Here is a 13,553-nt window from a genome sequence, read left to right on the forward strand (position 1 = left end):
CTACAAAGTAAAAATAATCTACAAGTTTGAGAAGGTGTATTTCACCCTGAAAGTAAACAGGGTATGAAATTTTTCATGGCTGATAATTTTTATAATTGGAATACTATAGGCTTCCAGTATAATTAATAAAGAGCTGGATTATTCATATCTTCTGAAAATCCAGCTTATGTTGCCCTCTTAATGATAAACTGAAGAAGCTGTCATTAGCAATATTTCACAGCTGAGTTGTGACTGAAATTTTTTTCTTTCTTTCTTTTCCAGCTCAGAGTTTTCCCCCTTTATGACTTCAGTGTGTAATAATACATAGTTTGAAGTAGAAATGTAGTAGGTGATACACTTTGTCACCTGCAAGCTCTGAGTGGAACAACAAATAGAAGAGTGAATTGAAGGTTGGTTGAATAATGAATCAAGTGTTAACAGGTGGGAACTGGGGAAAAGGGAGAGTAAGAAGAAAGGTTCAACCAGCAGCCTGCCTTCAGATCATAGTGACTGCAGATGTATGGACCATTAGCCTAGTGGTTGTAGACGGTTTCAAAATTCAGGAACCAGTGGGCCATCTCAGATCAAGCAAAGTGTGCTACTCTGGCAGGTAGTAGAGGCAAGGGAAGCTAGTGAGAAGAGAGCTAGAGAACCCAGTCTGAACCTCAAGAAGTAAAGGTGTAAGCCAAAGAGAATGCTGGAGTTTGCCAGATAAAAACATGGCCAGCAAAGCCTGGAATGGAGGTCAGCTACATAGACAAATTGAAGGTGAGATCTGATGAATAAGGGAAGCCATGCACAGTAGCTGAAAGTAGTTGAAATGCTCCTCCCTAGGGTCTCAGATCCTAATAGGATGAAAGGAAACTTACAGGATGTCAGAGCTACCTTACATCCCATGAATGGTTTAAGCCTTTTATGGATAATCAAACTGAATTAACTTTAAACACAAATTCAACATATACCAAACAGCCATTCTTGGCAGACACTATGTGAATCACCAGAAATACAAAAATGAGACATGTCTCCTGTATAGTCAAACCCACCGTGAAAGAGAAGGGCTTGAAAAATAATAAAAATAAAGCGGTAATATAAAATAGATAAAAATGAACACAGTATGTGGAATCATCATTAAAATACTCCGAAAAAGTAAGGGAGGCTGTGTAGAGAAGGAGCATGTGGGCTGGGTAGGAAATAGACCTTGCCAGCCATTAAGGCACGAAGTATGACAATGCTGAAGTATTCCGGACCTGGTGAAAACATGTGCCTAGCATGTAAGATCGATGGGAGTTAGAAGAAGGAGGGTAAGAAGGGTAAGAGGAAAAGGGGTGAGCAAGCTGGGGCCAGATAGAGGCAAGAATCTGTGGGTCAGTCTTCTCTGCAGGACAGAGCTTCTCAAAAGGTTGTCAGTCCCAGGATCAGTTTCATTAGCATCACTTAGGAACAGATAGAAATGCAAATTCTCAGGGTTCTACAGCCTCAGAAACTCTGGGAGTGGGGGCACGAGTCGTGGAGGGACACCGCTCTGTTTCAATGAGCCTTCTAGGTGATTCTGATAGGCAATGAAGTTTTAGAACCACTGTCACAGGGAGAAATGAATATATAGAGAAATGAATGTAGAGAAATGAATATATAGAGAAAAATGAATATATAGAATATATAGAAATGAATATATATGAGTATATAGAGTTAAGCAAGGGAGGGACAAGGTCTTATTTTCTTCTCAGGATGAAAACTAGTCCAAGTATGGAGGATGGAGTAGATTAATGGCCAAAGACCATAGCTGTCGCAGAATACAAGAAAGGGAAGCTGAAAGCTACATGTCTTTAATGAGAAAATGGCGTCAGAATTTGATGTGGTGGTTAAGAAGAGACTTCATGGTCTGGCAGCAATTTGGAGTCACTAATTAGGGGAGGACCTAATTACCCCAATGTTGGAGGAGTACTACTGTCTATTTCTAAAGTTTCTCATACCTTTCATTCTAACATTTTTCTGTTTTTCTCTTATTTCTTATGTAATTAGACACAACTGGCAGCATTACTTTCATAATAGGTGCACAGAAGGCAGAAGGAGAGCATCGCAATACTGTCAAAGTTGGGTTCCTCTACATCTTTCTGTTTTTATAATAAACCCCGGAAATCTTTCTGTTATGGACCAAATCATGTCCCCCTGCCCCCAAATTCATGTTTTGAAGCTCTAATCCCTGATGTGACTACATTTGGAGATGGGGCCTACAAGGTAGTAGTAAAGGTTGAATGAAGTCATAAAGAAAGTTGGGCCTTTAATCTGATAGGACTGGTGTCTGTATAAGAAGTGGAAAACACACCGGAGATCCTTCTTTCCTCTTTTTCCCCTTTCTCTTGCTCTCTCCCCTCCCTCTCTGCATGTGCCCAGTGAAGAGGCCACATGAGAGCACAGCAAAATGATGTCCCTACAAGCCAGGATGAGAGATTTCACCCATAACCAACTCTGATGGCCCCTTAATCTTGGACTTCCAGTCTCCAGAACTGTGAGAATATAAATTTCTTTTGTCTAAGCTATCCAGTCTGTGGTATTTTGTTTTGGCAGCCTGAGCTGACTAGGACACTGTCGTAGTAGAAAGAGCCTGGCCTCTGGAACCAAACTGAAGTGGACTTATATCTCAGCTCTACCATTTATTAGATCTCTTTCGTACCTCATTTCTTCTTTTAAAATATAGACAAAGAAGATAATATTGCTTCCTCTAGTCATGTATTTATTCAGCAATTATTTATGGAGTTCTTTGTACCCATTAGATACTCAACAAAAAATTGCTATGCTCTGAGGCTGCAATAGAGATTAAAAAACAGACATGGTCCTTTACTTCCTGGAGCTTATGATATAGAGAGGGACAGTTAATAATGAATGCATCTCAGAAATTCACGTTAATTTTTAATTATAATTCTGGTAATTATAATTATGATTAGTGCTACCTACTAAAAGACACGCCTCACCAGAGGCCATGCCCCTTCCTAGGACAGCCTTCTACCAATGATTGGTCAATGCAGGAGTATGAAGCCCATCCCCCTTGCTCCAATTCAGGACAGTTCAGAAGGGTCAACCACCTTCAGAGCTTGGCTAAGTTCTTATTAGGACTACACCACCGTTTATCTCCTCCTTCCCTGTTTCCTTCTCCTCTCTTCCAAAAGTCTTGACCACCAGAGCACTCCCTAGCAAAGTTTCTGTGTGTTAATCTCTGCCTCAGACTCTGCTTCCCAGGGACCCATGGTATAATAATATAAATAGTATGAAATAAGTATAAACATGCACTGCAACCAAGGATGGGAAGTCAAGAATCATTCTTTAGTTGAATCTGGAGAGGGGAATATGGGCTCTCACAGTCCTCCCTCATCTGCCTGCTCACAAACAAAGAGCCAGCAGGCACAAAGCCAGAGTGGATGGGGCAAGTGACACTGCTCATTGTCCTGACACACACCAACCACAGACGGTGTCTTGAGCCTGAAGTAAGTTCAGTGCTCAAATGTGATGAGATGTGGTCTGAAATCAGGAGAGAGGATATATCATTTGTATCTTCACTTTTAAGAGTTAGCTGAAAAATGAAAAGACGATAACATTGTCACAGAAATAGGCAGGGAAATGGAGAAGACAAAGAGCTTAGAGATAGATTCAAGATCAGAAAAAAAAACTGAAAAGGAAAAGGTAGGTTATTCAGTAAATACTTTTGGGAAAACAGTGTTAGAAGAATTGGTTAGTTCTCTGGAGAAAAGGATGGATACTCATTTTCCACCATAAGAAAATAAAATAAAGAGGAAGAAAAGAAAATAGTTGTAAAATAGCAATTTATTTATTTATTTATTTTATTTTATTTATTTATTTGAGAGAGAGTGAGCAAGAGAGAGAGAGAGAGATAAAGAGAAAGCACAAGCAGGGGGAGCGGTAGAGAGAGAGGGAGAAGCAGGTTCCCCACTATCCAACAAGCCTGACATGATGTGGTACTTGATCCCAGGACCCTGGGATCATGACCTGAGCTGAAGGCAGCCACTTAACTGACTGAGTCACCCAGACATCCTGGCAATCTGTTTATTTTTAAAAAAACACAGGAAACAAGAAATATAGAAAATAGGATGGGTTATCTCTAAGAATTAAATAATGGAATAGACAACCAAAAAAAAAAACAAAACTCCATACATACATGAGTCTGTCAAATTATTATTCATAAAAGTAAAAGGAAAACAACTATAATAAATAAATGCCAAAAATGATAGAAATAGGCTTTGTATAAAAAAGCAATAGATAAATTATTAAGAAATAATAATGGTTTAATTTAAAATGGGAAAGAATATGGATAGACAATTCATAAAAGGACAATGCCTATTAAATAAGCAAAATATTTATCACTACTAATCAAAATGAGTAAGTTGGAACAAAATGCCTGTCTGTACTAATTTAGCAAATATATTTAAAGTGACTATTTATTGTGGCCAATTCATCCACAGTAATTAGCACCATAATTCCACTTCTAGGAATTATCTTTCAGAAATAAACAGAGCTAGAGATGAAAGCTTTTTTTTTTTTAATATTCTCTTCAGTGTTAATTTTAAAAGAAAAATTAGAAACAGCCTTAATCTTCAACAACAGATAAACAGTAAAATAAAGTGTGGTATCTAGACACAAATCACAACAGGATAAGAACAAATAGTGAACTGGAGCAATTCTGGAGATAGTAGGGTTTTTTTCATTTGTGTGCCTGGATTTTTTTGTATTCTCAATGACCCGTTGCATTGTTAGGGAGAATTTGATTAACTCTCAACTAGGAGAGGGGATAAACCTCTACGAAGCACCAGAGAAGTTAAGAATGTAAACTCTGGATCAGATTTCCGTATGTTCCCATCCAATTCTCTTGCTTGTATGCTTGTATTCTATGGGCGACTGGGGGAACCATTGCAGAGCTTTGAATTAATCTGGACAATGTCTTTGAGTCACAAGGAGTAGGAACCAACTTGAATTAGTTTAAAGAAAAAGTCAGAAACAATGAGCAAGTGCTCATTTAACCTAGATTATGTGCAAATAGATTATCTTTGAATATCATCCCAGAGAGCTGGAAGGGGAGACAGGGAAAAGTGAAGCAGGGAAGGAGGGAAAGATAATACACTCATGTTTTAATGAGTGTCCCATTTTGTGGGACAAAATGGTGAGTAGTACTGGATACCATGAAACTGTTGGAGGGGTCTTATAAAATGTGCTTTAGAACTATCTTCCCAGGGAATAAAAGGTAGGACTCTTTTATCTATTGGATTCCATTCACTGTTGACTAAGATAACCCTGCAGGCAGTAGCTTCCCCTGCACTTCTGTATGTGGTAACTGTGTAACTGCTCAGGGGATCCCATGGATGTTCCAGGCAATGGTCTCACAGAGGTACAAAGTACTAAGAGTTTGCACCTATACGAAGGTGTCTGAAGCCTACAAAGAACTAGTGGCCACATGTGAGAATTGGGACGTAGAAGATTTGGAGTCATGTACAACAGAGGTCCTCTATATGAGTCTTTGGTGGCTCAAAGAGCCAAGCCCCAGAAAGGCAGAAATAGATATAACTCTCAGAGCAGCTACGACCAGAGGTTCAAACTCTATATGGATTTTCTCAGTCTTGAATCTCTGTACCTTTTTGGTTAGGCATCATCTTTACTCTTCCTTAAAGATAAGTTTCTCTACACAGCACAGCACTTGTGTCTTACTGGCTTCTACATTTTCCAATTCTAGCGTCAGGAGACACATACTGATGATATATTTAGACCCACAGCTGATATTTTCTAGACAAAATCATCACTGGTCTACTTTAGGTCTTGTAACCGTTCTTGGACAAATGAGTATGGCTAAAGAGAGATGTCCTTTAAGAACATGACAACATTGGTAGAAACCATGTAACAAAATAGGGGAGGAGCAGAGTCCAAAAGAACAAGACGTCAAGCAGACAGTGCCATAAGTAAGTATATCATGTTCTAAGTGAGGGGATGCCTTGACCAGAAAACATAAGAATGTAAAACCTGAAAGCTATCTATAGCCGAAGATCAGGAATGGCAACCTGAATTAAGGTAGGGGTTAGTGACAGGAGGAGGATGAAAGTGATGCTAAAGAAAAGTAATCCGTGGACCATGTGACCCATATTAGTTTTACATGGTGCCCCTATATTCTCCATTAATAGGAACTTATGCAATCAACATTTACCCTGCCAGATGCTAAGTTGTCTAAGAGGTGCTATAATGGTGCCTAAGACAGTCTCTCCCCTCAAACAGCAGTGTCAAGTGGCTTAGCAACAGCAATACCTCTTTCCTTTAGGAAACTCTTCATCCATACCTTGGGATCCCTGGCTCCATGATGTAGAATTTTTTTTTTTTTTTAAGATTCTATTTATTTATCTGAGAGAGAGAGAGCAAGAAAGCACAAGCAAGGGAGAGGCAGAAGGAAAGGGAGATGCAGACTCCCTGCTGAGGTAGGAGGCGGACGTGGGACTCCATCCCAGGACCCCAGGATCATGACCTGAGCTGAAGGCAGAGGCTTAACCATCTGAGCCACCCAGGCGCCCCTGTGACATGGAATTTAGTTAATGGAATAGATCTCTGTAAGCACTCTTCTTTACTGAGAATCAGGTCCTGAGTGTTTAGGAGCTTTTCGTTTGGACTTATTGCTTAATGTCCTATTGATAAATATACCAGAATCAATGACATAGGGTGGTTTTGCCTGAGCGTAGCACTAGTGAGAAAGCATCAGAACTTGATAGCAGTTCTCAACACTTGATTTTTATCTCCTTGGGTGTCTACGTGGCTCCAGCTGATAGTGGCCGATCCAGCTATTTCAACCATATTTGTTGTTCATGATGGTTACCCTATGCCTATTCTATACAGCAAAATGCTGTTAACTATAATCATTGTCTTTCTCTTGTTGAATAATAACTTTTAAAGAGTTATTTCAAATATATCTTCTGGAAATCAAATTAATTTCTCTCTCTGGGCTCCCACATCATCTTTTATCATGTTGGACTGTGATTATTTGTTCATGTGTTTGTCTTATGCCCCCTGTACTGTGAGTTTGTTAAGGGAAAGTCTGTCATCTTTATTTATTCCAAGACTCAGCACAGTGCATGGTACTATGTGCTTGGGGGAGGGGTGGATAATGAATTCAGGAAGTTTGTCGTCTGACAGATTAATAGTGCAGAAACATCTGGAATGAGTTGTTAGAGTTTTCACTAACTTTATTTCATCTAAATAAGCAAAAGATCCTTGAGATGTTTTCAGGACAGCTGGCCATCTAATCAGAATGTCACTGCTCTTTCAGACTCACTGTACAATGAAAAGCCCTTCTGTTTTTGTCAAGTTTGCCAGCTCCTGTGAAAAGTTCTACAAAGGATCATAATAACTGCACAAGACCAAGGTGAGAGAAATCCAATATAAGTCATGTCATAGTCTTCTTATTATCTTTATTACCCCCCCTTTTTTTAGTATGTTTTAGGAATAAAAGTCTGTGACCCCAGAAAAAAATTGTGGTCTGTCTTAAAGGAGGCCACCCAGAAAACAATTCACAGTAAAAACAAAACATAAAATATAAAAAGCCTTCCACAGAGGTGAGAGGTGATTTTTTTTCACACCTTTTTTCTCACCTGATAAGTGATAGGGCACACTGTTAAATCTCCTTTGTTCATTTGAAGGATGTTCACATAATACTGATTTAAACATATTGTTACCCAGATTTCAGTCTTGAAAGCAGAGTAGCTCTGAAGTATTATAGTGGAAAAAAAAAAAAACCCCACCCTGAATATAGTGCAATACTTCAAAAAGACAGTTTTCTAAAAGTAAAAAATAATCATCGCAATAACAATAGCTTGAATTTAGCAATGGCCTACCATGTGCTAGAAACCACTATCACTGTTTGTCACAGGTCTTCTTTAATGCTCCAATCAATTATATAGGGGTGGTGTGATTGAGGACACTGAGACTCAGGGGGAGAAACAAATTAGAAGTAGAGAGCAGATATGTGGATATTTACAACATGAATGAGTCTCATGGCTATGAGTCTCATGAGCTGAGCAAAAGAAGCCAGATATGATAGACTATACTATACAGTTATGTTTACATAAGTTTGAGACCAGGCAAAACTAATAAATTCTCATAGAAGTCAGAAGAATCATTGTTTTTATGGGGGCTGCTGCATGAGGAAGAGGTATCAAGGAAAGTTCTGGATGACTAGAAATGCTCTAGGCCTCATTAGAGGTGTAGTTCAAAAATATATACATACATAAGTACTCATTCAGCGGCACAAAGATTTGTGCCCTTTTCTGTGTATAAGTTATATCTCAATAAAACAGTTAAAAAGTAAAAGAAGTCCAGAGGAATTAGAATTGAGCTCTGTTTAGTTCCACAGCCTCTGTCTTTCCACTACACACTCTTTTGGAAATCAGTTTCAGGTGTCTATGTTCAACACAGAACCATACCTGTTTTTCTGGGATAATGCACAGAAAAGTCCCCACAGATACTTTCTGAACTATTGCAGTAGTCTAATACAGTGGATAACGTAGAGGACAAGCAGGTTGTTGATGAAAGGATGATGTAATAAGCTGGAATTTGTCTATCAGGGGCTTTGTGAACCTTGTCCAAGGGAAGGGTTTGGATTTTATTTATATGAAGAACCACTGAGGGACTCTATGTAAGAAATTTTATGATCCTATTTGCTGTTGTGGGTGAAATGAGTTAGAAAGAATGGGTGGGAGGATAAACAACCTAGGAACAGAGAGCAAGTTAGAGGACTATTGTAAACATCTCTGCAAAAGCAGGTAGATCTTGGACTGAGTTGCAACAGTGCAGTTGGCAGATGGACTAAAAAGATTCATTAAAGAGCCAGCTGGATGTTGTGATCATTTGGGTGTGGGCAGTGGGGGACAGACAGGAGCTGACTGAAGTGGCTAGGAGGACTGAGCCACTGCGAGGCAGAATCTACTCAACTACCAGAAAGACAAGAAGAAAGTATATTGCTCTGGGCGGAGGCCAAAGCTAGGCAAGTTATCAGGGCTCTAGCCAAGTGATTTGGGATTCAGGAAGGGTTCTGGTCCTTGTAAGGAACTAGACTGTTATAATGGGCTGAACTGCATCCCCCAAAATTCTTTTGCTGAAGTCCCGAGCCCAGCACCTGAGAAGGTGAGTGTATTTGGAGATAGGGTCTTTAAAGAGATAATTAAGTTAAAATGAGGTCATCAGGCAGGCCCTAATCCAATATGACTGGTTTCCTTATTTTAAAAAGAAAGGGAATTTGGACACAGATACCCACATCCTGAAGACTATGTCTGTGAACAGACAGGGAGAAAATGGCCATCTGTAAGCCAGGAAGAGAGGTCTCAGAATAAACCAAACCAACAGATATCTTGATCTTGGACCTTTAGCCCCCAGTTGTCAAAAAGATAGGTTTCTGTTGTTTAAGCCACCCATTCTGTGGTTCTTTGTAATGGCAGCCCTAATAAACTAATTTAAGTGTCAACCTGGACCTAAGCCCATTCAAATGTGAGAAGGGGAAGGCCCTGGGGGACCAGGGGGCTGAATCATACAGCTCAGAAAGCAGACCCAATGGATAGGGCCCAATGGATAGGGATCTTCTAGCCAAGAGCTAGTTCCAAATTTCACGTACTGGTAGGGATGGAGCTTCTAGTATTCTTCCTAATGTAATTCTCACTGGTTCAAAGACAGGGGCAGAACAGAGCTATTGGTGAAAAGTCTTCAATTCTGACGTTGGGCAGAGTTGGAAGCAAGCAGGGGCTGACTTTCTCAAACATTAGAAATAATTAACTGATTATCAACATAGAGCAAAAAAGTATGCTAGATCTAGTCAGAATTGATGCAATAAACAAGTAAGGTATTTATGTATACTTGCAAATTCCTTAGACATCCAACTAAGAGATATGTATATATGTGTGTACAGTGATGTCTAGTCTACATACTAAGCAGTTCATTTCTCTTTGCTTTTGCATGCTTTGCCACACATCAGTAGCTGTCCTTCCTCCCTTGGCTCACTGCAATTTCCTCCTAGCTGGTTCCCCTGTCTCAGTGTTGCTCCCCAGTAACGACAATCAATGGCAGATCACTTGAAGCATGAATAGGTACGTCGCCATGATTTTCTCATTTGTCTGTGTACATTTGCCAAGGAACAGAATCACCTAGAGATCCTTCTTGACTCCTTGATCTAGTCTCCTAAGTAAGTTACGAAGAATGGATTCTTCCTTTCCAGGAACATTCACAACGGTTCTTTCTTTTATATTGCCACATATACCCATTCAGGCTCTTTTCAGATCCTGCCTGAACTGCAATAGTCCCTTACCCTTCTGCTTAGCCCCTGCCTCCCTCCTTGCCACCTATATTTAGCCTACAAAAAATCTTGAGAAGACATCACTTTGACCACAAGGCCATTTTTTTACTTGTTAACCTTCAACAGCCCCTGACTGCTTATAGCAACAAATTCAAACACTCCTCAGCCTAATGTTTAAGGCTTTGGGAATCTGACCTCTTCTAACATTTTCAGTCTCATTTATAACTATCCTAGCTTCCCAAATCCTCAGATGAATGGTTTCAGGCATTGCCCTCCACCATGCCTGCCACACATCCTTGCTTCCTACCTAGCTTTTGCACATATGTTTTTATTGCTTACCTTCTGTCCTTTCCATGCCTCATTTGTCCTTCAAGAATATCTCAAATCCTAGGTACTTTTTTTTTTTTTTTAAGATTTTATTTATGTATATGACAGAGATAGAGCATGTGCAGGAGGAGGAGGCAGAGGGAAAGGGAGAAGCAGACTCCCCACTGAGCAGGGAGCCCAACACGGGGCTTGATGGATCCCAGGACCCTGAGATTGTGACCTGAGCCCAAGGTAGATGCTTAACCGACTGAGCCACCCAGGTGCCCCCTCCCAGACCCTTTTGTTTACTTTTCTCCTAGTGTGACATGCATTCTTCTCTGCTGACACATGCTACCCATCTTTCATGGCCAGCTATAATTTCTACCTCTTCTTTGAAGTCCTTTCTAACCACCCACCCTGACATTCAGTCCTTTGTGAAGGGCTACTGTGGGGCCCTAGAGGTCATGCTTGGATAATACATATTTCTTCATTTCCGGGACATTGTGCTCTCTTCCTCTTTATGTTCCCACTACAGTTACTGCTCAAAGAATTGTCCATTCATAATGTGATATCTTAGGAAATTTCTTCTGTTTTAAATTACCAATTACATTTCTATGGTTTAACTTTTAATAATCGACTTATCTTTCCCGGGTACATTATAAAGACTTTGCCCCCAAATAATCTGATTTAATATAAGACAGGAGACGGGTACCCTGTTAGGTACCAGGTGCTGAGGTGCTAGTGCTTCTCATAGTGTGATATGACCAGTGTAAGGATCTATTTAGCCAGAGCGACTCCATCTTGGTTAAAAGCCATTTTGTTGTTTGTGCAGTAAAACTTAAACTGACCCTGCTCCCCTCCCCCCCAGAGAAACTTACTTAGAAGCAAGTCTGGGAAACCAGTAAAATGTGGTCAGCTAGTTCCTAATAACAGAGCCCAGAATACAAGGCCAGGTTGGCCAGTTCTGGATAACAGAGCCCAGAATACAAGGATGAGTCGGGCCAGGTAGAGACATCCAATCAGTAAGAAACACACATACTTTTCCCCTAACCACCAAAGAATGTAAACCCGGCTGTTTGGGCGCCAATCTTGAGCACCAATTCTGACCGGAGTAATAGGTTAAGTCAAACAGCTACTATAGGGTAAATTGTAATTCAATTGGCCACCTGCGTGTGACCTAACATGACTACAATCTCATTGGCCACCTATGTGTGGCCAGACTTTTGCTCTGTAAAAGGTAGTCTGTAAGATGCGGAGGAGTCGCTCTCTTCGGAGGTGGCCCTGACGGTCAGTCAGTCAATTCTTGAGCCTGTAAGCTGGGGGTGGTTGCTCTCTTCAGAGATGGCCCTGGCCAGTCAGTCTGACTTTTAATGCTTAGCATAGAATAGAGCTTTGCATAACTTTCACCTTGTCTCAGTCTCGTTCCCCTGATCAATCAGTCTGACTTCTAATACTTATCATAAAATAAAGCTTTAAATAACTTTCACTTTGTCTCAGTCTCGTTTCGTTTAATAACGGACCTAACATCCAGCAATCCATTTTATGGGACACGGAAATCCCATGATTTTACAGATATTATTGCATAGGATAAGGCTAAAGTGGTTAATACCCATGTGCGTTTTCCTTTAAGTGAGCTGACTTAGATTAAAAAAAAAATAGTAGTGGTTTAAGTGATAGAAATGGTTTTTCAATGACTGAAACATAATAATATATTAATATAATAAACATAATAAACATAAAAAAAATAAATGATATCACATTTACTCCTCACAATGATTTTACAAATTAGAAACAAAAGTCTAGAGAAACGTCAGAATTTGTGATGCTAATAGGTTGTAATGTAGGATTCAGGTAGAGGTACTTAGGTCGCTGACTGAAGCTCTGTGGTGCCTTTTACATCTAGGAAGATTTAGTTTGATTACCTCAGTTTGAGGGCCTGGATTATGTTTTTATACTGCACCTCATATCCTCAAAAAGATTTATTTTCTAAACGAAATCCTCCACCTCCAGAAAAAGAAAAGGGGCACCAGAATGAATCTGGTATGTTTCAAAACACATGTATAAAACACACAAGAAAACAGACCTGCTTTCCTGCCTCGCTGAGTGAAACATTAATTCTTCACCTTGGCATCTCAACCTACAGCTGTAATAAGGGCCGTTATGCCCAAATAGGCCCTTAAACGGAAGACCTGCTGAGCAGAGACCCACTTTCCCAGCCCTGCTCAACTGCGGCTGCTTTTTCTGCCAACTGACCAGGCTGAAGCAGCAGCAGGGGAGGAGGGACTGCAGGTAGGTGGGGAGGGGATCATTTTGAAAAGCTCTAAATCCCTCCCAGGGAAGAAGCAGCTGCTCCTTGTTTTTCTAACATCTGTCCCATCTGTCCCGGCTGCACCTCACTCTTCAGAGGCTCAAACTAGCTAAACGTGGGTATGACAAGAAGGCATTTCTGAAGGCTGGTTGGTGAGTGGAAATGAGCACCACTGCCGCCAGAAAGTTTTTAACAAGAGGGCAGTTGGGGCTCTTCAGGAGCATAGCTATCGCTTTCCTTCATTTTTCTCAAAAACAGCTTTAATTGACAGAGTCGGGATTTTTAACATCACCCAAATCAGGCTGTACGCCCTAAGGATATTTTCTAGCTCCCATTTTTAAATTTCCCCTCCAGGGGAACCACAGGCTACTGATGCGTGGGGCAAATAATGATACTGCACAAACTATACCACTTCTACAGTAGAACAAGCTGTCTATATCCCGCACGTGTGGAGTTCATCCCATTTAACAGCGTGTTGCTGGTATCTGACTCCCCTGCCAACACGATACTCCTCGAGAATAGGAACCTTATTTTTATTCAGTTATCTGTCCCTTGTATTCCGAACCCGTGGCTGGAACCCGACAGGCATAAAATAGACATTTATGAATGGATGAACGTTAACGAAGAAAAAAAAGGAACAGG

At 40.4% G+C, this 13,553-nt stretch overlaps 1 long non-coding RNA gene across 2 annotated transcripts; it reads left to right on the forward strand.

Moving 5' to 3' along the window:
- Positions 1–332: 332 nt before the first annotated feature.
- LOC116869810 lies at positions 333–10,081 on the forward strand. 2 transcript variants are annotated; one of them, XR_004383106.1, is made up of 3 exons: positions 333–389; positions 7,286–7,381; positions 9,980–10,081. It is a non-coding gene; the product is annotated as an uncharacterized LOC116869810 (long non-coding RNA). The 2 variants fall into 2 exon arrangements; XR_004383105.1 differs by having other exon boundaries at positions 9,983–10,081.
- Positions 10,082–13,553: the final 3,472 nt, after the last annotated feature.

The sequence above is a fragment of the Lontra canadensis genome, unplaced genomic scaffold (genome assembly GCF_010015895.1).
Source record: "Lontra canadensis isolate GAN:19392208 unplaced genomic scaffold, GSC_riverotter_1.0 scaffold20, whole genome shotgun sequence".
In the NCBI taxonomy this organism is placed as follows: Eukaryota; Metazoa; Chordata; class Mammalia; order Carnivora; family Mustelidae; genus Lontra; species Lontra canadensis.